This window comes from Staurois parvus, unplaced genomic scaffold (genome assembly GCF_062004578.1).
Source record: "Staurois parvus isolate SC_StPar_1 unplaced genomic scaffold, SC_StPar_1.0 ptg000445l, whole genome shotgun sequence".
NCBI classification, from domain to species: domain Eukaryota; kingdom Metazoa; phylum Chordata; class Amphibia; order Anura; family Ranidae; genus Staurois; species Staurois parvus.
The window spans coordinates 7,698,193-7,722,838 of record NW_028318241.1 but is presented as its reverse complement, the minus strand read 5'-3'; the positions used below and the strand labels follow the sequence as shown (position 1 = coordinate 7,722,838).

The 24,646-nt window shown below is 48.1% G+C and overlaps 2 non-coding genes and 2 pseudogenes across 2 annotated transcripts; all 4 read left to right on the top strand.

Annotated features, from left to right (window-relative positions):
- Positions 1–6,546: 6,546 nt before the first annotated feature.
- On the top strand, positions 6,547–6,688 carry LOC149453699 (U1 spliceosomal RNA; annotated as a pseudogene).
- A 522-nt stretch (positions 6,689–7,210) lies between these two features.
- LOC149453698 (U1 spliceosomal RNA) lies at positions 7,211–7,374 on the top strand. Its single transcript, XR_016314593.1, has one exon. It is a non-coding gene; the product is annotated as a U1 spliceosomal RNA (small nuclear RNA).
- Positions 7,375–7,720: 346 nt separating this feature from the next.
- LOC149453697 (U2 spliceosomal RNA) lies at positions 7,721–7,813 on the top strand (annotated as a pseudogene).
- Positions 7,814–13,324: 5,511 nt separating this feature from the next.
- On the top strand, positions 13,325–13,488 carry LOC149453696 (U1 spliceosomal RNA). The gene has a single exon (XR_016314622.1). It is a non-coding gene; the product is annotated as a U1 spliceosomal RNA (small nuclear RNA).
- Positions 13,489–24,646: the final 11,158 nt, after the last annotated feature.

The window sequence follows — 24,646 nt, the reverse complement described above, 5'->3', positions numbered from 1 at the left end:
GTGCACACCTCAAACCTGGGAGTCAACCACGGCTTAGGCCGAGCCAAAACTCCCCCAGGAGGAGAGTAAGGATAAGAACTGCAGAACAGAAGAAGACGACTACCTGTTCACCACTCCCTGAGAATTTAGTGGGACCCTCCCCTGTCGTCCCGATTCAGGTAAAAGGGATTTATACCAGGGCTCTTCTGGACACCGGAGCCCAAGTAACCCTTCTGTATCGAGATTTCTATGACAAGCATCTGAAGCATTTGCCCTTGCAGAAGCTGGAAGATCTGGAAATATGGGGCATAGGAACCCAGAAGTTTCCCTATGATGGTTACCTATCGGTCAGACTAACTTTTGATCCTTCCATGACAGGGAAGGCTGAGACTTTCGAAGCCTTAGCCATCATCTGTCCCCGGCCGCCTGGGGCCAATAGGAGTCCCCTAATCATAGGGACCAACACCAATCTTGTCAGAAGGCTGTTGGCGCCATTGGTCGAAGAGCCCAATGATCAACCCACTTCTGTACATCCCATGCTGAGGCAAGCATATCAGCGCCTGGTACAAGAAAGGAGAACCCCAGCGGAAAGAATAGGGAAGATATGGCGCCTGGATCAACATGAGAAGGTGCTACAACCCGGAGAGGTGGCGTGTTTACAGGCATCAGTAAAATTGACCTGGAAGCAGCCAGGCCCCTTCATTGTCCTTGAGGCTGGTGGCTGTGAAGAGAACACAGGAGTGGAGATCCTCCCGGAGGTAGTGTCAACAAAAGCGCTACGGAGGAGCCACGGAAAGGTTTCGGTCAGTGTTCATAACCCAACTGCTGCCCCAGTGAAAATCCCAGCTCGGGTGCTGTTAGGACATGTGGATCCTGCAACTCCAATCTTGCCCACTGAGCTAGGGGACGGAAGAGAGAAAGAAATCCCTGTCGATGCGTTTTACCCAAGGAACACCCCTCTTTCCCCGGAATGGAGAGAGAGAGTGAAGAATCAACTCCTAGGGTGGCGGGCTGCATTCTCCAGAAGTGAGTTCGATGTGGGGTGTGCAGAGAGTGCCCATCATCGGATCCGGCTTCGAGAAGACGCTCCATTCAGGGAAAGGGTTCGACGAGTTCCATTGGGAGATTTGGAAGACCTGCGTGAGCAACTGGCAGAGTTGAAGAGGACAGGCATCATCAGAGAGTCCCGAAGCCCATACGCCTCTCCGATAGTGGTGGTCCGGAAGAAGAACGGATCTTTAAGATTGTGCATCGACTACCGGACGCTAAACCGAAGAACTGTTCCTGATCAGTATACCACCCCCAGGATAGAGGATGCTTTGCAAAGCCTATCAGGGGCAAAGTGGTTCAGTGTGCTGGAACTGAAGAATGGGTATTACCAGATCCCCATGCACCCAGAAGACCGAGAAAAGACCGCGTTCATAACCCCAATAGGGTTCTTTGAATTTGACCGGATGCCTCAAGGCTTGTGCAACTCTCCAGCTACCTTTCAAAGGCTGATGGAGAAGACGGTGGGTGACATGAATTTAATTGAAGTACTGGTATACTTGGACGACATCATTGTGTTCGGGAAGACCCTAGAGGAACATGAGGAGAGATTGGAGAAGGTACTCAAGAGACTTCATGATGAGGGACTGAAGTTGTCTTTGGAGAAGTGCCAGTTTTACCAACCCTCGGTCAATTACCTGGGTCATATCGTATCTGCCGATGGAGTGGCCACTGACCCCAAGAAGCTGGAAGCTGTTACTTCGTGGCCGAGGCCCACAAATGTCACAGAGCTCAGATCTTTCCTGGGGTTTTGCTCCTATTATCGCAGATTCGTCCAGGGCTTCGCTCGGATAGCCCGTCCACTCAATGAACTGCTCAGAAACGAAGAAGACAATGATGATGCAGATCTTTCTAGACCTGCGAAGCCAGCAGTGGGACCCAGGAGGCCTAGGGAATCTATTCAAGGACAATGGACAACCCAGTGTGAAGAGGCCTTTGAACGGCTGAAAAAGAGTCTAACCACCGCTCCAATCCTGGCCTATGCAGACCCAACCAAGCCGTACGAATTGCATGTGGATGCAAGTAGAGATGGGTTAGGGGGAGTCCTCTATCAAGAACAGAATGGATGCTTGCGACCTGTCGCCTATGTGAGTCGGGGTTTGGCGTCCGCTGAGAAGAACTACCCCACCCACAAGCTTGAATTCTTGGCCTTGAAGTGGGCAGTAGTGGACAAACTTCGAGATTACCTATATGGAGCAGAATTCGTGATAAAAACAGATAATAACCCCCTCACATACATTCTCACTACAGCTAAGCTGGATGCTACTGGCCACAGGTGGTTAGCTGCCTTATCGGAGTTCACTTTCAGCCTCAGTTATCGGCCAGGGATTGGGAATAGGGATGCAGATGCCTTATCCCGAAGACCTCACTGTTCCAAGGATTCCCCAGAAGAGTGGACTCAGGTGCCCTCTGAAGGGGTACGAGCCTTATGCCAAGGAGTGGAACACCGAACAAGAGGTGGGTCCAGGGCAGAAGACATTGGGATTTCGGCATCTGGCGTTCCCAGGTGTTATTGCAATGTCACCCAGGTTGGGGGTGAAGGCCTGCCCAAGCTTTCCAGGAAGGATCTGCGAAGAGATCAGTTGGAAGACCCCCTCTGCGGCCTAGTATTGAAGGCTTTAGAAAGCAAAAGCCCTGATTTGCTTCTTACATCGTCAAGGGAGGCAAGGCGGCTACATCATGAGTGGGATCGGCTACAGTTACGCCACGGAGTGGTCTACCGAAGGGGCCCCTCTGATGATCCTGAAGAGAAATGGCAGCTATTTTTGCCTGCAAAACACAGAGAAACGGTGCTGACTGCTCTCCATGATGACCATGGCCATCTGGGACCAGAAAGAACCTTTTGTTTGGTAAGAGACCGCTTCTACTGGCCCTGCATGCGGACAGAAGTTGAAAGTTACTGTCACTCCTGCATCCGATGTATTCAGAGGAAGACTCTGCCTCAACGAGTTGCCCCAATGGGCCACCTTCAAAGTCAGGGACCCATGGAGTTGGTGTGCATTGACTTCCTGTGCCTGGAGTCGGATCAGAGTGGACAGGGAAATATCCTGGTAGTGACTGACCATTTTACCAGGTATGCCCAGGCTTTTCCTGCTAGAGATCAGTTAGCATCAACTGTGGCAAAGATTTTAGTAGAAAGGTTCTTTGTGCATTACGGACTACCACAACGTATCCACTCAGACCAAGGGAGAGATTTCGAGAGCAATCTCATCAAGAGACTCTTGAGTCTACTAGGCATCCAAAAGTCGAGGACTACTCCATACCATCCTCAGGGAGATCCTCAGCCAGAGAGATTCAATCGTACCCTCCTGAATATGCTCGGGACTTTGACTTCAGTGCAAAAGCAACACTGGAGTAAGCACGTAGCAGCCATCGTACATGCCTACAATAGCACTGCCAACGACGCTACAGGATACTCTCCTTACCGGCTGATGTTCGGCCGGGAAGCCCGACTGCCAGTAGACTTGGCTTTTGGAACCTCTGTAGACCATACCTCTGCAGCTTCCCATAGAGGATATGTGGACCGCCTAAGGAAAAGCCTGAAGATTGCTTATGAGAAGGCTCAAGCCACCTCAGACGCCAGGGGACAGAGAAACAAAGAGAACTTTGATCTCAGAGTGCGAGTACAGGACTTACAATCTGGAGACAGAGTCTTACTGAGAAATCTGGGCATCCCTGGAAAACACAAGTTGGCGGATAGGTGGCGATCAGAGCCCTATGTCATCTGCAAACAATTGCCTGGATTGCCAGTTTACCAGATTCGACCGGAAAAGGGTGTTGGCCCACTCAAAACCTGGCACCGCAACCACCTTTTGCCTTTGTCAGATGCAGTCCGTCTACCATCACAATCTGATGCACAGTCTACCCCCTCAACTTCTCAGAGGACTAGACCTGTGACCAGGTCTCAACCCACACCACCTCCTGCAGATGAAGAGGACAGTGAGAGTGAGGAGGTAGGGACAGATTTGCTGTGGCCATCTGACATTTCCGAACCCACCATTCCTTCTTTCACTGGAGTGACTGACGTAGTTCCTCTTAGGCCAGAGGCTCCTGAATTTGTGCCTCAGGCCCAACCTGCAGAAGACTTGCAAGAGCCTGAGCCTTCTCCACCCGAGTTAGAACCTGAAGACTGGTGGTCCATTGTTGATGAGGGAGAAGACGTGGAGGAAGCTGAACTGGGAGAGACAGAGAGCGTCGAGCAAGAAGCGAGGGTTGATGAGTCAGTAGTGTCAGAACCAACATCGGGAGAAACGCCAGAACCATTGCTAGAGCCCAGGGAACAGAGAGAGCGTAGAGTTATTCAACCCCCAAAAAGACTGACATATGATGTGTTGGGTGAAAACTCTGAAGAAGTAGTACATGCTTCTCAAAGGACTCTCGTGACGCCTGGTTCTCCTACAGCAGTTTCGGTAGAGAACAGCCCCAACTCACCCCCTGGCACATCTGGTTGGGCCATTCCCATTAGTGTGGCCTATGGGCAGGACAACCCTCACTTTGCTACATGGTGGGAGGTTCCTCTGCCAGATTCTTATGCAAGTGTGAATAATTTAATTTCCTGTGTGTACTAATTTGTTTTCTCCGCGTGTATATATCAAGCATGTACCAGGTCAAGGATTGTTACTGCCTTTGGAGGACCAAAGGTTCTTTGGTGGGGGGAGTGTGTAGCAGGAGATATTAATCCTGTCTCATGGCTGTGATCTGCTGACTGGCCTCTCCTGTGTAACCTGACACTTGCCCTGACACAGACAAAGCAGTGAGGGATTTCAGCCCCCCCTTTCTCCTCTCAGACTGTAAGAGAGAGAGAGCCAATTATGAGAGCCATTAAAGGAGCCAATGACAAGGACTCTTTCAAGCAGGAAGTGCAGCTGCAAAGCATTGTGGACGATGGAGTTTTGAACAGAAACAGCCTTATAGGCTAATATGGAGATAGAATTAAAAAAGAACCACGAAAGCCATCATGCTTAGAGAGAGCAGAGTGAAGGGGCCATCTTGGGTTTTCTCCTGAGGGAGAGGGAGATTGCATGTGGCAGGAGAGAGATTGGACCTGGCAAAGAAGTGCTGATGGGCAGTGCACTGGATGCTTGGTGATCTGCATCAGACAAAGGAACATCCAAACTGAGGGAAGTGGTCTACAGTACAGTGCCTACACTGACAGTGTGAAGTGCTCATCGTGAGGTGACCAGAGGAACCTGTCATTTCCAAGACGATCGTTTGGGCCTTTGTCACAGGATCTGGTGAGAGGGATTTCTCCCACTGTCAGATGACAGGAACATTGCACACATACAGAGACATCATACCTTGCTCATATTCACCAGGCACTGGGTTGTGTAGATGGCCCTGCTGAACAGACACCGTGTTCACTTTGCTATACAAATACTGCCACAGGATTACAATTACACTTTAAGTGTTTAAGGAGTTTAAGTGCACCAACGAAAGTGGCTAGCTGAAGATCCCAACATTCATCCAGTTACAAAGAGACTGAAGTTACTGGTGCCATACGTGCACGCGCATGCGTAGTCAGGCCTCTATATTGCATGGTGTGTGAGGGAATAGCTTTACCTTGAAAGTAGCTATTAAGCATCATTTGGGTACAGTGTTTTCCTATTGGGGTCATGGTGTCGGGGTTTAGAAGGGAGAAGTCTGACACAACAGGGAGTCATTCTTCTGCTCTCCTCCTGCTTGGACATCACGGGGCCAAATTTATGAAGAGGAGTTAAATCCACTTTGAGGTTGTCATTTAAGTGTTTGCCTCTGCTCTTGGGGTTATTCATGGTTGGAATCCCCTGAAAGCAGCCCGAGTGTAAAAGTGAGTTATATTGCTTTCCGTCACAGTATTTGTTGTTTTCTTGATTCTCCTAACATATACTGGTTGTTAATGTTTATTATTTCCCATAGAGGTCTACAGTAAAGCTGATCTCTGTGTTTTATTATAAAGTGTGTGCTTTTCATTGGTCCTTGCACTTACACTATTGCCAGGTGTGCCAGTGTGGGCTGAGACAGTTCTTGGGGTTGAAAGGAAGAGTGGAGGAGTGAACAAACTTAAGCAGCCCTTTCGGGGGTATCGCTACACTTTTATGCCAAAGAGCTCTGGAGGGTGGTAAAACCGCTTCTAGAACGGGTGTCGGGAATTAAGGATGTAGATTATGAGTTGGTTCTTTATGGAAAGGTGGAAACAATACCAAGGGATAAATTTGTAATCCTATGGAAAATGATTAATTCATTCAAAGAAGCTTTGTGGAAAGTCCGAAACAAAATAATTTTCAATTCTAACGAGGTACCAGTCAGAGAATGCATATCTTTGAGTTTTAGTGTAATGCATTTATACGTTTTGCTTGATGAGAAAAATCACAAACACAAAAGTAAACTATGGTGCAAAGAAACCTGGTCTAGACTTTCAATGTGATGTATTAATGAAATAACAGAATGGTTTGTATGTAAAGTGAAATCTGTACCAATCTTTATGCTTAACTTTGAATTTTGAACTTGTATACTATGATTTGCTTCAATAAAGTTATTTAAAAACGAAAAACGAAGGTGGTTCTCCCAGGGCGAGGCTCAACCATTGCACTCCGGCTGTGCTGACCCCTGCGATTTCCCCAAATGCGGGAAACTCGACTGCATAATTTGTGGTAGTGGGGGACTGCGTTCGCGCTCTCCCCTGATTCTTTCTGGTCAATGATAGTTCAGCTAAAAGCTTTGTCTGACGACACACCGGGTGGGCTGCTCTTTCAGCTCCTGCTCCCTTCTTTCTAGCCTCTTTGCACCTGCATTGCATCCCTTGCCAAATGGCTTCTTCCGTGCATGACTTCACTCCCCATTTCTGCTACAGGACAATCGCCAACTCTGTAGGAACAGCCCCCTCCCGCTGCGCCATATTCCTATGCTTCCTTTCGTGGCAGGAAGCTTGCGCTGCTGCTGGATGCTTAAGGGCCGCCTCCTATGCAAATACATGCGCTGACGCAGTTTACACTGGGACTATTTCGCAACTCCTTTGCGTCTCTCCAGACATTGGGGGGGAGAAGAAGAGAAGAAAAACAAAAAAAAAACTACAACACTCCTGCTCCACTCTTTACACAGATGTGCATTGCTCTGTGGCCTAGCTCTGACAGATACCCAGAAAGCTCCCATAACGTAGACAAAGCGTGGCCCCAACCGGGGAGCACTAGCCGGTCCCTTCCAACTCATACTTACCTGGCAGGGGAGATACCATGATCACGAAGGTGGTTCTCCCAGAGCGAGGCTCAACCATTGCACTCCGGCTGTGCTGATCCCTGCGATTTCCCCAAATGTGGGAAACTCGACTGCATAATTTGTGGTAGTGGGGGACTGCGTTCGCGCTCTCCCCTGATTCTTTCTGGTCAATGATAGTTCAGCTAAAAGCTTTGTCTGACGACACACCGGGTGGGCTGCTCTTTCAGCTCCTTCTCCCTTCTCTCTTGCATCTTTGCACCTGCATTGCATCCCTTGCCAAATGGCTTCTTCCGTGCATGACTTCACTCCCCATTTCTGCTACAGGACAATCGCCAACTCTGTAGGAACAGCCCCCTCCCGCTGCGCCATATTCCTATGCTTCCTTTCGTGGCAGGAAGCTTGCGCTGCTGCTGGATGCTTAAGGGCCGCCTCCTATGCAAATACATGCGCTGACGCAGTTTACACTGGGACTATTTCGCAACTCCTTTGCGTCTCTCCAGACATCGCTTCTCGGCCTTTTGGCTAAGATCAAGTGTAGTATCGACCTTGCCTTTAGGGGTGTCCCTGCTTCCAGCTAGGACGTTGAGAACCACTTGAATCTATCCCAGCCTTTTGGTCTGTGTGGGGTACCCTCTTCTCGGCCTTGTAGGATCGTCAATTAAATTCGGCTTCACCTGCTTGCTGCTATTGGGTTTGACACAGAACGAGTTTGTGATCTTCCCCCCCCTTGTTCACTCTGCGTTACTACCTCCGGGCAGTAGACGCTCAATAGCCTTTTCAAAGGCTAAGCAAGAGTGAAGCCGCCGAGGAAGAAGAAGGAGAAGGAATCCGATCAAGATCTCTGGGAAGCCCTCCTGAGAACTCCTCTGCGACAAGATGGGGAAGAAGCAGACTAGGAAGAAGCCACAGAACGCCGCCCCTGCCAAGACCCCGGGAGAAGCCCCCTCCGCCTCCACCTCAGATCACTCCGGCCCTGCAGACGGTCTCCCTCCCCTGGAGCCCTGGATGAACAGACAGTCGTGCTGCGGCTGAAAGAAGTGGAAGGCAGAATCCCGGACATGACCCTGGAAGTCTTTGGGAAGAAAATGATCCTTGAACAAGGATTCAGCAAGGCAGAGACCCTGTCGGTGCAGTCCTTCGTGAGAGGTATGTTCCTTGTCACTTTTGTCTCCCTACAGGTATGCAGAAGGTACTGGGAGGCAGTGAAGACCTCTGGACCCGACTCCCTCTTCCGAAAGTTCACTGCAAACTCTCCCATTCAAAGGGACGAAAGGCGGATCACGGTGTCCATGAGGAACCCTCACGTCCCTGGTAGAGACATCGCCACCTACCTCCAAAGGTTTTGCGTCGTGTTGAAGGACCCAGTCCGGATACTAGACGCCAACGGCTTCTGGACAGGTAAGTGGGCTGTGTTTTGCAGGCTACTAAGAGATCGTCCCGCTGGAGATCTCCAACACCTGCAACAGTGCTTCTCCCTGGGATCGTCAACAGGACTCCTACACTACCCGGACCAACCCCAGTCATGCCGCAAGTGCGGCCAGCCGGGGCACGAGGGTAAGGAATGCAATGTGCTTTCTTGTAGGTTCTGTAGGTCTGCAGGTCACGAGACCAAGGATTGCCCGAGGTCCAGAACCTGCAACCTCTGTGGACGGTCAGAGCACGTCTACAGAGACTGCCCAGAAAGAAGCAGGACGTACGCTGGGGCCCTGAGCAAGGGCCCTGCCACCAAACCAGCGCCACAGAAACCTCCAAAGGACCCGGGTAAGAGGAACCCCCCCCAGGCCCCAGGTCCCCCTGCCCCTGGTCCCCCTGCCCCCCCTGGTCCCCCTGCCCCTGGCCCACCTGCCCCGGGTCCCCCTGGCCCCCCTGGCCCCCCTGCCCCTGGTCCCCTCGCCCCTGGGCCCCCTGCCCCTGGTCCCCCTGCCCCGGGCCCAGTTCCACCCCCCCCGACCTGTCCTCACAGGAGGACTTCCCGCCCCTTCCCCCTGTCACCCCTGTCAGCAACTCTGCGGCGGGGTACAGGAAGCGGAAGAAGGAGCAGGCCAGCCCGGCGGCGGAGGACACCTGCTCTGCCACCAAGCGGCCTGCCGTCCTCCAGAATGCCGCAGGTCCCGACCCCGTGGGGGAGGACCTCGACACGCTGGAGGAAGAAGAGGTGGAAGATGAGATGGCTCTGACCCAGTCGGACCCAGATCTCTCCACCGACTTCGATGAGGTCCTCAATCAGATTGGTCTGGGCCAGGACATTTGTCAGGCTGCAGAGGTCACAGAGGTCGCCCCCCCTCTCCAGGGGAGGTAAGCACAGCCCCTGCCGACTAACCCCTTCATCTCTTTCCCATGATGGCTGAGATCTCTATCTTTTCCATTAATGTGAGGAGCATCAAGGATGTGTCTAGGAGGCAGACTGTGCTGACCTTTCTCTCCACACAGCAGAGTGATGTGTACATGCTTCAGGAGTGCGCACTTCCCCCTCTGAGGAGGTACACTCATTTGTCCTCCCAGTGGACCCACGGTCCCTCCTACTGGTCTGGGGGTGGCGATTGCAAGTCCGCAGGGGTTGCAGTTCTTATCAGGGGAGGACGTTTCACTGTTGACTCCGTCCATGAGCTCGTCTGTGGCCGCCTTCTGGTCATAGACAGTTCGTGGGCGGGGGAGCCCGTTAGGCTCATCAACGTGTACGCCCCCCCGGAGAAGAACGCGCGGCTGGAACTTTTCCAAACCCTGCGGACGCAACTCGCCACAACGAGAACAGTAGTAATCGGCGGTGATTTTAACTGTCCGATAGAGGAGGATGGGCACAGCTCCAGCATGTACGCAAAACTCGACGCCACCTCGAAGCTGCTCCGGAAGATGATTGCGGAGGCTTCCCTGCGAGACGCAGTGGGATCCGTGGGGCGCGGTTCCGTGAACTACTCATGGAGCCGCCCCGATGGATCTGTGCGCTCCAGGATTGACTTTGTGCTCACCTCCAGGGCAGTCAGGCACCGCGGGTTCTCCATGGTTCCCTGCTTTTTCTCTGACCACAGGGCCATTCACTTTCAAGGTGATCTGGGAGAGGGCTTTGCCCCGGGCCCAGGCTCCTGGAAGCTGAATTGCACCCTGCTGGACGATGAGGAACTGCTAGAGGAGCTCAGGGAAACCTACGGTGCCTGGCGAGAGGAGAAGTCTTTCTTTCCTAAGGTAAGCGACTGGTGGGAGTTCGTGAAAGTCAAGCTGCGCAGCTTCTTTCAGGCCAGGGGACGCCAGCAAGTGTTTGCCAGGAGGAAGGAACTCAGGAGGCTGCAGCGCCAGCTGCAGTCCCTGCAGGACCTTCATCACTGTGGCTGGGACGTGAGGCAAGACCTGGAGGACACCAAGAAGTGCTTGAAAAAGCACTTTGAGGAAGAATCCAGGCACATTGTCTTCCGTGCCAAGGTGGAGCATCTCGAGAAAGGTGAGAAGTGTAACTCTTTCTTTTTCAGGAAACTCCACTCAGGACACACACCCCTGTCGGAGCTGCGCGACAAGACTGGAACACTCCAGAAGGGGAAGGAGGCCGTGATGGAAGTGGTCAGCGACTACTACTCCGACCTCTACTCCCCCAAAGAAACAAACTCGGAAGCGGCCGACAGGTTCTTGTCAGGTATCTCTAACGCTATTGATCCTGCAGGTTTGTCGGCCACCAACGCCCCCTTGACGTTGGAGGAACTGCACTCTGCCGCTAAATCCTTTAGGCAAGGCAGGACCCCGGGCTGCGACGGTCTCCCAGCGGAGCTCTATGTAGCGCTGTGGGATCTCGTGGGCCCGGACCTGCTCGAGCTGTACGAGGAGATGGTGGTGGAGGGCAAGATGCCTCCTTCGTTGAGGGAGGGGATGATCACGATCCTGTACAAGCGTAAGGGGGAGAGATGTGATTTGAAAAATTGGCGTCCCATCTCTCTCCTGAACGTGGACTACAAGATCCTCGCCAAAGTCATGGCGAACAGGCTGAAGGCTATCATCAACCCAGATCAGACTTGTGGCATTCCTGGCCGCAGGATTGCGGACAGCCTAGCGCTTGTCCGGGACACGGTCCAATACATCAAGGACCGCCGTGTGCACGCGGCCCTGGTCAGTCTTGATCAGGAAAAGGCCTTTGACCGTGTCTCCCATGGGTTTATGTGCAGAGCCCTGCGCAGGTTTGGTCTCGGGGAAATGTTTTGTTCATATGTTGACATCATGTATAATGACATCTGTAGTTCCGTGCAGGTGAACGGCTGGAAGACTGACCCCTTCCCGGTCCTCTCCGGGGTCAGACAAGGCTGTCCTCTCTCACCTCTGCTTTTTGTTTGCTGTATAGAGCTCTTCGCCGAATGCATCAGACGGAATCCAGAGATCGGGGGAATCACCGCACCGGGACCAGACAGACGGGAAGTGAAGTGCTCGCTCTACATGGACGACGTGACGGTGTTCTGTGCCAACCAGCGCTCCATCGACCTGCTCGTCCAGACCTGCGAGGACTTCGGCCAAGCTTCGGGCGCAAAGGTCAACTGCGGGAAGTCGGAAGTCATGTTCTTCGGAAAGTGGTTCCTGCCTTCTTCTGCATCCATGCCCTTTGGCATCAAGACAGACTTCATGAAGATTTTGGGAGTTTGGTTTGGTGCCGAGGGCGCAGCCCTGAAGTCTTGGGAGGAGAGACTGGCCAAGATGCGCCAAAAGTTTGGACTCTGGAGCCTCAGAGACCTCACCATCGAAGGGAAGACACTGGTACTCCGCAGCGAGATTCTCCCTGTGTTGCAGTACCTCGCCCAGGCCTGGCCCCCTCGGGTCAACACCTGCAAGGCCATCACCAGGGCGGTGTTTCACTTCATCTGGGGCTCCAAGATGGACAGAGTGAAGCGGGCAGTCATGTTCAAGGAACCCCTCAAGGGCAGTAAGGGCGTGCCCGACATCGCCACCCAGCTGAGGGTGTTCTTTGCTTGCAACTGCATCCGCAGAACTTTGCCAAGACGGATTATGGACTCTGGCGGGAACGCAATGTCTCGCTTCTTCCTGTTGCCTCTCTGGAGGTCCCTGGGGTGGGACACTTGGGACAGTTCCATCCCCTACAACTGGGACACTCCTTGGTACTACTTGGATACCTTCAAGTTCATCAGGGAGCAAGGGCTGCAGGGAGTCAAGCCTGACTTGTGGAAGCCAAAGACCATCTACAAGCTCATCCGAGCCAGCGACATTTTGGAGTCGGTTCCAGGCCTGCCTTCAGACACCTGCAAGGTGGTCTGGAGGAATGTTTCTTCAAACATCCTCACCAACAGGCACAAGGACCTGGCATGGATGGCTATCCAGGGGGGACTGCCTCTCAGGACATTTATGCATGCCAGGAACCTGAGCAGATACAGACACTGCCCCTTCTGCATCATCCACGAGGAAACGTCTTACCACGTTTTCTGGGAGTGCTCATTTGCTCAGGCCCTGTTGGGGGCCCTGGAACCTGAACTCAAGGACTTTGTGCCACAGACAGCCATCACTCACTTTGGGGTGTTGAATGGACTGTTCTGTGGAACCTTTTCTCTGGAGGACATTGACGGCGCCTGGCGGGTGCTGTGCTGTTTTAAGGACGCTTTATGGTGCGCCAGAAAGCGCCTCATCCACCAGCGGGAGAGGATGTCCATTGAGGACTGCCGCAGACTGATCCTCAGTCTGCTCAGAGACTATTCCTTGATGGACTTTAAGGAGGAAGAGGACGTCTGAAGATTTCCCCCTTCCCCCTACTCCCCCTTGCGTGTCTTTGTCTTTTCAATAAAGCTTTGGGCCTGTGTTTCTTTCCCCCCCCCCCCCCCTTCCCACACACACCCGATGCCTATTGATTGATTGTAATATCCGGTTTTCGTTTTTGTGCATGCACTAGTATTGTTAGGTAACGTAATGTGTAGTAGAATGTTACAGTTTTTGGGGTAAGCGGCGTTATGCATGACGTGGTGGTCTGGGGATTCATCCTCGGCACATCACGTCAGGCATCATACCGCTGAGCGAATGTATTTATTTCTGAATGTATTTATTGTATGTTTGGAACTGTATTGCTATGTGGTGCGCTGCATCGCAGTACAGGGTGAGATGTACCCCGATTACACGTATCATGTTGTTTTTGATGCTTCTGTAATAAAAGTATCTTTTCAATCAAAAAGGTGGTTCTCCCAGGGCGAGGCTCAACCATTGCACTCCGGCTGTGCTGACCCCTGCGATTTCCCCAAATGCGGGAAACTCGACTGCATAATTTGTGGTAGTGGGGGACTGCGTTCGCGCTCTCCCCTGATTCTTTCTGGTCAATGATAGTTCAGCTAAAAGCTTTGTCTGACGACACACCGGGTAGGCTGCTCTTTCAGCTCCTGCTCCCTTCTCTCTAGCCTCTTTGCACCTGCATTGCATCCCTTGCCAAATGGCGTCCGTGCATTGACTTCACTCCCCATTTCTGCTACAGGCCAATCACCAACTCTGTAGGAACAGCCCCCTCCCGCTGCTCCATCTTCCTATGCTTTGTTTCGTGGCAGGAAGCTTGCGCTGCTGCTGGATGCTTAAGGGCCGCCTCCTATACAAATACATGCGCTGCCGCAGTTCACACTGGGACCATTTCACAACTCCTTTGCGTCTCTCGACACATTGGGGAGGGGGAGGAGAAGGGAGAAGAAGAGAAGAAGAAGAAAAAAAAAAAAACTACAACACCCGTGCTCCACGCTTTACACAGATGTGCATTGCTCTGTGGCCTAGCTCTGACTCCAGCTAGTTCTGGCAGATACCCAGAAAGCTCCCATAACGTGGACAAGGTGTGGCCCCAACCGGGGAGCACTAGCCGGTCCCTTCCAACTCATACTTACCTGGCAGGGGAGATACCATGATCATGAAGGTGGTTCTCCTTGTCTCACTAAAGACAAGGAGTTGGCAGCCACCATGGAAGACAAAAAATTCTTGAAAACTGTGAGTAAAGAGTTTTACCAAGATGGTTCGAACAGTTGGTTAGTACCTCTACCATTTCGTACCCCAAGAAAGAGACTACTAAACAACAGAGTACACGCAGAATCATGGTTTGTTTCTTTAAATCGCAGTTTGAACCAGAAGCCTGAGATGAACGGGCACTTTGTGGACATTATGCAGAAAGTGTTTGAGCGAGATCATGCTGAGCCTTCACCTTCTCTTACAGAAGGAGAAGAATGTTGGCATCTACCATGCTTTGGTGTATACCATCATCGCAAGCCTGATCAGATTAGGGTGGTTTTTAACTCAAGTGCTCGTCATGAAGGTGTCTCCCTCAATGACAATCTTCTCACTGGGCCTAATCTGAACAATATCATAGGAGTTTTACGTCGCTTTCGACAAGAGCCAATTGCTGTTATGGCTGACATTCAGCAGATGTTACACTGTTTCATCGTCCGTGAAGACTACAAAAACTTCCTCAGGTTCCGATGGTACAGCAATAATGATGTCAATGATGAAGTCAGACTACCGAATGAAGGTACATGGTTTCATTAACCATGTCCTTCTCCTGCAGTAGCAAATTTATGGACTGAGGAAAAAACAGCTCAAGAGGGTGAGAAAGAATGTGGATCTGATGCAGGACAGTTTGTCAAAAGGAATTTCTATGTAGACGATGGACTCAAATCTCTGCCCAATGAAGAAGAAGCTATTGACCTTCTTACTAGAACCCAGAACATGCTTGCCACTGCAAACCTCAGGCTTCACAAAATCATCTCTAACAGCGACAAGGTCATGATAGCCTTTCCTTCTGATGACCATGCTGTCAGTGTGAAGAAATTCCAACTAGGAGCTGACCTGTTACACAACGCAGTCTTCGATTGCTTTGGAATGTTAAACAAGACACATTCACATTTCAAGCATCAGCCTGTGACAAGCCCTTCACAAAGCGGGGAGTTTTGTCTACAGTGAACAGCATTTGTGATCCTTTAGGATTCATTACACTTCTCACCATTCAGGGTAAGTTACTGCTGAGACAACTTACTTCTGAAAGCTCAGACTGGGATACCCCCTTACCCAAGGAGAAACAACAAAGGTGGGAATCCTGAAAACAGCCTCTAAAAGTATTAGAACAACTCCAGATACCACGCTCTTACACTCAACCATCCTTAAGGAATGCCACCAGAAGAGAGATTCAGGTCTTCTCCAATGCATCCAACGAAGCCATTGCTGTGGTGGCTTATCTTCGAGCTACAGATCCCAGTGGTAAAGTGGGTGTAGGATTTATCATGGGCAAGACCACCCAAACCTGCCCATACTATTCCAAGGCTCGAACTTTGTGCAGCTGTGTTAGCTGTGGAAATTGCTGAGCCTATAGAACTTGAAACAGATGTTGAAATAGACTCCTTTGACTTTTATACAGAGAGCAAAATAGTGCTAGGATATATACACAATCGCACAAGACAGTTCTACGTGTATGTCAGCAACAGAGTGGAACACATAAGGAAGTTCTCCATGCCTGAACAATGGCAATATGTTCCCAATAGCCTCAACCCTGCTGACTGCGGCAGTCGTGCAGTACCTACTAGTGCATTTCGGGACACATCTTGGCTATATCCACCATGAAAGAAGGTTCTGCACACCTTTACTTCAGGCCTATAAAAGGAACTAGTACTTCTTTTGCCCAAAAAGGAAGACAAGTCATCAACTTGATTTACAGGGAGGTAAGAAGGAATAGTGAATGATGCTGCCTTCCCCTCTGAATATGGATTTCCATGTCTCAGCCTGGACTTTCGAAACCAGCATCTGCAAGTTTTATGCTAAATGTTTGCATGGTTTTCCTTTGTTCTTCCTTTCTCTCTTGTTTTGCAGATGTTCCTGGAAAGAATCTTAATTTCTTATATTGGAAATAGAAATCATAGATTTCGACCGGAGAGTGTCAGGTTTCACGTGACTGTCATATGCCTTTAAGTGTTCTTTGTATTTTGTCTGTTCCTCCCTTTCCTTTGGTTTAGTTCTTGCTGTATATATAGCCCACCCCTTTTCCCAGTAATGCATTTCAGCTTCAAACCTCATGCCATGAAGCAGATCACATTATGATCTTTTGACGTATCCGATGTTCATGGTTGTAAGATTCTCCCAGTTTATGGAATAAACTTCACAAGATCTACAAGGTGTCATCTGATCAAGTCACTGCCTGTGTTATTCAACTAAGATTGGAGTTATCGCTATCAACTGTAAGTTACAGAGATCACGCTTTCGATGTTTAGATTGGAGAGACAGAACAGACATCATAGGGTGTACTGGGTGGATTAGGTGGAGATCCTGTATATACGAGCCATCAGCCACCATGGATTCTAGCCTTTGAGAACACCCACTGGAAAGGGCGAAACATCAGCTGGGAGCTGTTGGCGACATAATTTCCGGCTGGTGGAATGCACACTGGTACACTACCGGTCCTGTGTTTGTATGCTTCTATTTGCTATTATATGTGAGTGGAACACTATTTTAACTCCTCCTCTTTTTATACATTACTATGAGGATCTCATTCTCATAAATTGAAAACGAACGATGGAGGACTAGCATGAGGACCGGACCAACAAGAGGACCACAAATCCCAGATGAACTTATACTTACACAATTGTGTCAGACTCTTGCTCTTATAAGAGTCCACGGAAGCTGGTAAGTGGGACCACCGGAGGGGAGCACTAAGGATTCATTGCACTTTATGAAGAATTATCGCATGTTTGCACTTTGCTTTGAAGAGGCTATAATTATTAGTTTACTATATTTGTTTGCATCATGTTAATGGTGTAATTTTAGAGGAAGCACATTTCATGAATTCATAGTATTTTTTGAGGTATTGTGTACGTATATAGGGCAGCGCTTCACTGTTTTAACATCAGCCAGTAATAAATGTGTTATTACACAGTGGTATTGTGTCAGGAAGGTCTCCAATATTAATAGTGGGAGTTCTGGGAAGAGTGTAAAGGGAATGTCAATATCTTTAAGTAGGGAGGAGATGTCCTTCCAAAGCATTCTCACATTGGTGCATTCCTGGAAGATATGGAATAAACTACCTGTTTCCACAGTTTCTTCAGCATAATGATGATGTTGTTGCGCTCATTTTATGGATAGTATTTGGGGTGATATACCAGCGAAGATTTAGCTTATGGGTGAGTTCCCATTAGTTTGTCGATCGGGTATGTTTGTAAATGGAACTAATAGCGGTTGTCTACTGAGAGTTAGTATAGGCCTGTCTTAGATTCCATTCCCATTTTACAAAGGGAGTGAGTTTAGTAAAAGTTGTTTTGTAACAAATTATAAAAAAGAGTGATACCCTTTATTGAGGTGTATTTGTTGTTTAAGTATTTCCATGCTACTTTACTTATATGTCTCTGGAGGTATATTTTGTGTTGTAGACAATGAACATCTTGGAGGTACTTGTATTATTCAGATGAGGGTAAGGTATACATTGATTTTAGTGTAGAGAAAGGTTTCATTACCCCTTGGTAATATAGGTCTGTAACCAGAGGGATGCCTTTAGCAAACGATGATCGAAGATCCATGTTTAGATTTAGAAGCTGAAGCACCACAGCAGGAATGGGTATGCGCACCGGGTCAGTGCCTTCTGAAGAAAGTATCTAAAGGCCAAAACAGAGGCAATTAGTGAGGGGGAAATGGTTCTCTTTAATTTGGACTCGGTTTACACTTATAAGCCACTTGTAAAGTTTATGGCCAAATATTTGTGAGGATTCTAGGTCTTTCCATAAGGAGGTAACATTGGAAGAAAATCAGGTTTTAAGTTGTGCCAAAATGGTTGCTTTGTAGTAACCTTTGATATCGATATCCTGCACCTCCTACAGTCCTGTGTTTTATCAGTTTGGAATGTGAGAGTCTAACTTTTTTATTGTGCTATATAAAACAGTTTAGATGTGATAGTATGTTCCTAAAATAGGTTTCAGGTATTGGGATAGGTAAAGATCTGAATAGGTAAAATAAAATGGGGAAGTTAAAGCATTTTAAAGGCTGCTAGTATACCTGACCAGGGAAGGTTGTGTTTGGAGATCTGCTCAAGGTCTTTTGTAAGGTTGTGTAATATAGGAAGATAATTTGTATGAAAGTGGGATGACATTTATTTAGTCAGTTGAATCCCTAGATATGTGATATGTTCTTCAGACCACACATAAGGATATTTTTTCATCAACAGGTGTTTTTTTTTTTTAGGGTATAAGTTCCAGATCTAATACAAAGGATTTAGTTTAATTCACTCTGTAATAGGATATATCGCTAAATTCGCTAAAAAAAAAAAACCCATGCTGTCTGACTTCCCTATTAGCTTATCTACATTTATAGGGTGATGGGGTAGGAAAGCATTTGTCAATTGATAAGAGGCACATAAGTGGAATAATAATAATAATAATAAATACCAGTTGCCAACCCAGTCCAAAGTCATAAAAGATCATTGATTCTTTGATCACTAAAGGCAAAAGGAGGTGAGGAACAATTACCAAGAATATAGACACATTTAAAGGATATTAGAGCATCTACCATAGATCAACAGCAGTGTCAATTTTTAGTCACTGTACATGACATGGGACTGTACACATGGATATTCCAAGCAGCAGTCATTTACCTGTAAAGGAACAGAGAGACATGATAACAAAAAAAATATATATATATAGATGCAGTGTTGAAACTGCTTTAAGACTTGTTCAATAAACATGCTATCTGCAACTTGGCCTCTGTCTGCAAAGTAACCCTTCACCACTCTATAAAGAAAAAAAAAAAGTTTTGGCTTTTGATACACTTTAGAGTAGAGGTATGCTACCTTTGAGAGGTGGCGATCTACCTGAAAGATCACCAGGGCTCAGCACCATATATAAAAAAAAAAAAAAAAAAAAACAACCACCACATGCAATCAGTCTATTATTGATTTTAAAAAAAAAGTGGCCAATGGGACAAAAGGTAAAATACTATATGATACACCAATTAAGCCAGCACATACCCAAGTGTATTTAGAAAGATATAGATACATGTCTTGCTTGGCGATAAAATCTTCCCATAATTCCCAAAATGTTTCCAAACAGAGTTCCTTCTTCAGGGAATATTTCCTGGTATAAAATAATGCTACAATACAATAATGTTAGATCAGTAATTACATACAATCAAGTTAAGAGCACACACATGGGGAAAGGGAAGTTTTGTAAGCATATGCCTCCATAATTGCAAAAACCTAACTAGTAGGTGTACCTGTGTAACTTGATTCAAAAATAGACATCCACAAAGCAGAGGCAGTCTAGCCAAAAATCAGCATAAGGTCTTTAAATTCACATCTCCAGCTCTGAAGGGGTTACTGCAAGGATCCCAGTGGGGCATCACCCAAAAGGAAAGGCCAATCTATATGAAGTATAAAACACAAACTAAGGTATGGCACACCAAACCAGTGACCATATACATTGGAATACAGACCAAGATTTTTTTTTAAATATTATGATTGGTAATAGTAAAATATGGATACTGCGGTGGACTGAATTCACAGAACTTGTATCTTAGAGCTGACATTTATAGAACATATAGTAAACAAAATGTTAAATTGTGTCAGCAAAGAGTTTATATCTATATCACAGTCTCCCAATAAAGCATAGGGCAACTGGGATAAAGTAGATGGTGTCCACAAGGAGTTTACATTTATGTCCCAGTAAAGCAAAGAGTAACTGGGGTAAGGTGAAAAAAAAATTAACAAAATACCTGGTCATAGCAGAATAGCCATCACAGCAGAGATATGCTCAGCAAGGAAGTCATAGAACAAATGACTGCGTAGTGGGTGTTATATAGGTAGGGGGAAGGGAAGAAGTCCACTAATCTGGCCAGTGATGTTTCTGGGAGTGGACACACACCTACCACACAAGTGCATCACATTGCACCATGTGATTTGGGATCCCCAGACATGTGAAGTATAAACAACTAAGGCTTGGCACACCAAACCAGTAACCATTTATATTGAGATACAGACCAAGGTTTTTTGAAAATAACATGATGGGTAATATACCCTTTCCAAATTATTATGTAAATTCTATTTAAGTGTCACAAAGATTAAATATTTTGTTTTTCAGTTTAACTCATGGATGGCATTGTGTGTCAGGGCTCTTTTGATCACTGAAAACAATCTCGGACACCTGTGATAATTAGATTGGCCGGTGAGCCCAATTTGGAAAAACTACTAAAGGAGGGTGTTCCACATTATTAAGCAGAGCACCATTTGCAAGCAATATGGGGAAGAAAAAGGATCTCTCTGCTGCCGAAAAGAGTGAAATAGTTCAATGCCTTGGATGAGGTATGAAAACATTAGATATTTCACGAAAACTTAAGCGTGATCATCGCACTATTAAGAGATTTGTGGCTGATTCAGAGCACAGACGGGTTCGTGCAGATAAAGGCACATTGAGGAAGATTTCTGCCAGATCCATGCATCAGGTCAAGAGAGCAGCTGCTAAAATACCATTACATAGCAGCAAACAGATATTTGAAGCTGCTGGTGCCTCTGGAGTCCCACGGACATCAAGGTGTAGAGTCCTCCAGAGTTTTGCAACTCTGCATAAACCTTCTATTCGGCCACCACTAACCAATGCTCACAAGCGGAAATGGCTGCATTGGGCAGAAAAATACATGAAGATTAATTTTCCTGTTCACTGATGAGTGCCGTGCAACCCTGGATGGTCCAGATGGATGGAGTAGTGGATGGTTGGTGAACGGCCACCCTGTTCCAACAAGGCTGTGGCGTCAGCAAGGCGGTGATGGAGTCATGTTTTGTGACCTCTGCAAAGTATGTGGAGTTTATGACTGACCACTTTCTTCCCTGGTACAGAAGGAAGAACTATGCTTTCCGTAATAAAATCATCTTCATGCATGACAATGCACCATCTCATGCTGCAAAGAATACCTCTGCATCAATGGCTGCTATGGGGATAAAAGGAGAGAAAGTCATGGTGTGGCCTCCATTCTCCCCTGACCTTAATCCTATTAATAACCTTTGGAGCATCCTCAAGCAAAAGATCTATGAGGGTGGGAGGCAGTTTACATCTAAACAGCAGCTCTGGGAGGCTATTCTGACATCTTGCAAACAAATTCAAGCAGAAACTGTCCAAAAACTCACAAGTTCAATGGATGCAAGACTTGTGAAGCTGCTATCAAATAAGGGGTCCTATGTTACAATGTAACGTGACCTGTTAAAATGTGTAAAAAGGTAAAATGTTGTTAAAAGTTTGATTGAAATAGCTTTTGATTTCAGTAAATATGCTGCAAACACAACAAATGACACTTTTCAGTTCTTTACAACCTATAAAGTGTTTTGAAACTTACTGTGCGTAATAATTTGGAACAGTGCATTGTAAGTGTTTTATGTTTAAATAAAATACTGTTATCATTAGGAGGTTTGCTCAATAAAATTTGAATTGTACTCTTCATAGTTGATAACATGAGAATTATGCTGACTGTTATTTACATCAATTATTTAGGTAAATGAGAAAAATATAATCTGCATATTAATTTGGAACAGGATGTAATAAAATAAAGATGCTGCCATGGACTAAATCCACAGAACTTGTATCATAGAGCTGACATTTTTAGAGCGCATAGTAAACAAAATATTAAATTGTGTCAGAAAAGAGTATATGTCTATATCTCAAAGTATCCCAATAAAACAAATGGCAACTGAGATAGAGTGAATGGTGTTCACAAAAAGTATACATCTGTCACAGGGTATCCCAGTAGAGCAAAAAGCAACTGGGGTGAGGTGAAACAAACCTAACAAAATACCTGGTCATGGCAGTATGACAGTCACAACAGACGTATGCTCAGCAAGGAATTCATAGAAAAAAATGAGTCGTGGATATTATATAGGTGGGGGGAAGGATCTGGCCAGTGATGTTTCTGGGAGCAGACACACAACTAACCATACAGGTACATAACATTACACCATGTGATCTGGGATCCCCAGACAGGGAGGCGTGTGGCGCCACTGCACTAGACAGGTGCGCAACGGCGTCACGCTCCGCCATGGCTACGGCGTGCGCAGGATGGCAATCATGCCAGTAGTGTCATCTGCCCCCCTTTCCCTCATAGCAGTGATCTTTGGCCCCCTCCCCCCAGCAATGTCTACCGCCCCCCCATTAGTCTCATGCAGTCTTTTTTTCAGGCACTTTGGGGGAGATTTACTAAAACTAGTGCACTCTGAATCTGGCGCAGCTATGCATGGTAGCCAATCAGCTTCTAGTTTCAGCTTGTTCAATTAGGCTTTGACCAGGCCCGGACTGAGACAAAAAATAGGCCCAGGAACTTTGGACTGAGCAGCCCAAAGCCCAGGTAACCCTGTCCTCGGAGCCCGGTGGTTGAACACCAGGGCCCAGTCACAAGAGTGATCCTTGCGACCCTGGTAATTCCACCACTAGTGTCAGTAGGTTTTATTTTTATTCCATTTTATATTTCATTTTTTTCTTACTTTTCTTGTAGGCAAAAAAGAAAGAGAGGGAAAGAAAGGAAAGAATGGCTGGAGGAGATATGGGGAGGGGGCGCTGGAGGAGATGAAGGAGGAGGCCACTGGAGGAGATGAAGGGGGGTGCTGGAAGAGATGAGTGGAGGCCGCTGGGAGAGATGTAGGGGGGGCCGCTGGAGGAGATGAGGGAGGGGGTCGCTGGAGGAGATTGGGGGGGTGCTGGAGGAGATGAGGGAGGGGGCCGCTGGAGGAGATGAGTGAGGAGGGTTGGCCAAGGGGGGAGCATGCAGAATCCGACCGCATGCAGGAGATTGATAGGAGAGGCGGCTGAGCGGCACATACTGTAGAGGAACAGAGAAATGAGCGGCACATAGAGGAACCGAGAAATGAGCGGCACATAAAGGAACCGAGAAATGAGCGGCACATGCCCGGTGCGCTCTGTGGCCAGTCCAGGCCTGGCTTTGATAATAAAAACTGGAAGCTGTTTAGTTTCTATGCAGAGCTGTGCCAGATTTTGCACTCTTCAGTTTTAATCAGTCTATATCTTTCTGTCTACATGTACTGCATGATAGCTAATTAGTATTCCTCATGCAGGTTTTAATGGTGACAGTAGTGGGTCATGTCTGTGTAGTCTTTGTTGAAATACACAAAACATGAAAGGAACACTTTTTAATCAGAGTATAGCATCAAGTCAATTAAAGTGGGATATTGATATACTCAGCTAAGTAGCAGAGGGGGTTATTAATCAGTTTCAGCTGCTTTGCTGTTAATGAAACTAACAACAGGTGCACTAGATGGGCAAAAATGAGACAACCCCCAAAACATAAATGGTTTTACACTGACATTTTTTCCCCTACTCATCTTTTCTGACTGTTTTTCACTAGTTTTGCATTGGATAGGGTCAGTGTCACTACTGGTAGCATGAGGAGATACCTGGACCCTACAAAGGTTGCACAGGCAGTCCAACTCCTCCAGGATGGCACATCAATACTTGCCACTGCCAGAAGGTTTGCTGCGTCTTCCAGCACAGTCTCAAGAGCATGGAGAAGATTCCAGGAGACAGGCAGTTACTCTAGGAGAGCTGGGCAGGACCATAGAAGGTCCTTAACCCATCAGCAGGATCAGTACCTGCTCCTTTGTGCAAGGAGGAACAGGATGAGCACTGCCAGAGCTCTACAAAATGGCCTCCAGCAGGCCACTGGTGTGAATGTCTCTGACCAAACAATCAGAAACAGACTTCATGAGGGTGGCCTGAGGGCCTGACATCCTCTAGTGGGCGGGAGTGCATGTGCAGAAGCACGGAAGTGCGCGCATGCGCAGTAGCATACACATCACCACAAGGCGGGCTATTAAAATCTGCAGTACTGTCAGGGATCCCCTCAATCCCCGCCGCGATGGTCCCGGCGCAGGCGCAGTGTGCCGCCCTGTGCAGGGACTCCAGCACTAGGTCCGGGCCGGCCGCGGCGTTCGAGTTCGCGCATGCGCAGTAGAAGCCGCGGCCGCCCGCTGGGCACCAATGGCAGCACAGGGCGGGATATTTAAATGACCCTGAGCTGTCATTCAGTGCCTTCTGGTCTTACCTGTATCCTGTATCTGCGAACCTGTGAATTGTAAGTTGCTGACCCGGATTGTGCCTTGACCTTGCTGTATTTCTCCTGCCCTGACCTTTGCTTTGCCTGACCTCTCTCCTGGATGCCCCCTATTGGATTTGACCTGCTGTTGCTGACCTGGCGTGTGACCCGACCATTCTATGCCCGCTGCCTTGTACCTTGCCGTCCTCTCTGTTACCGACCCGGCCCGTCTGACCTTGCTCATCCATCCATCCCTTGCAGTGGGGTCTGCTGACCTCCTCATATCAGACTCTTCCCCGTGGGAGCCCTTGGCGCATACCACTACCACTGACGGACGCACCCAGTAGCCACGACCTGGTCTCAGGGGGCTCCAAGTCCATCCCCACCATCAGGGGCCCTGGTGAACAAGCACCCTGGGACTTAGACTCCGTGCGCTGGG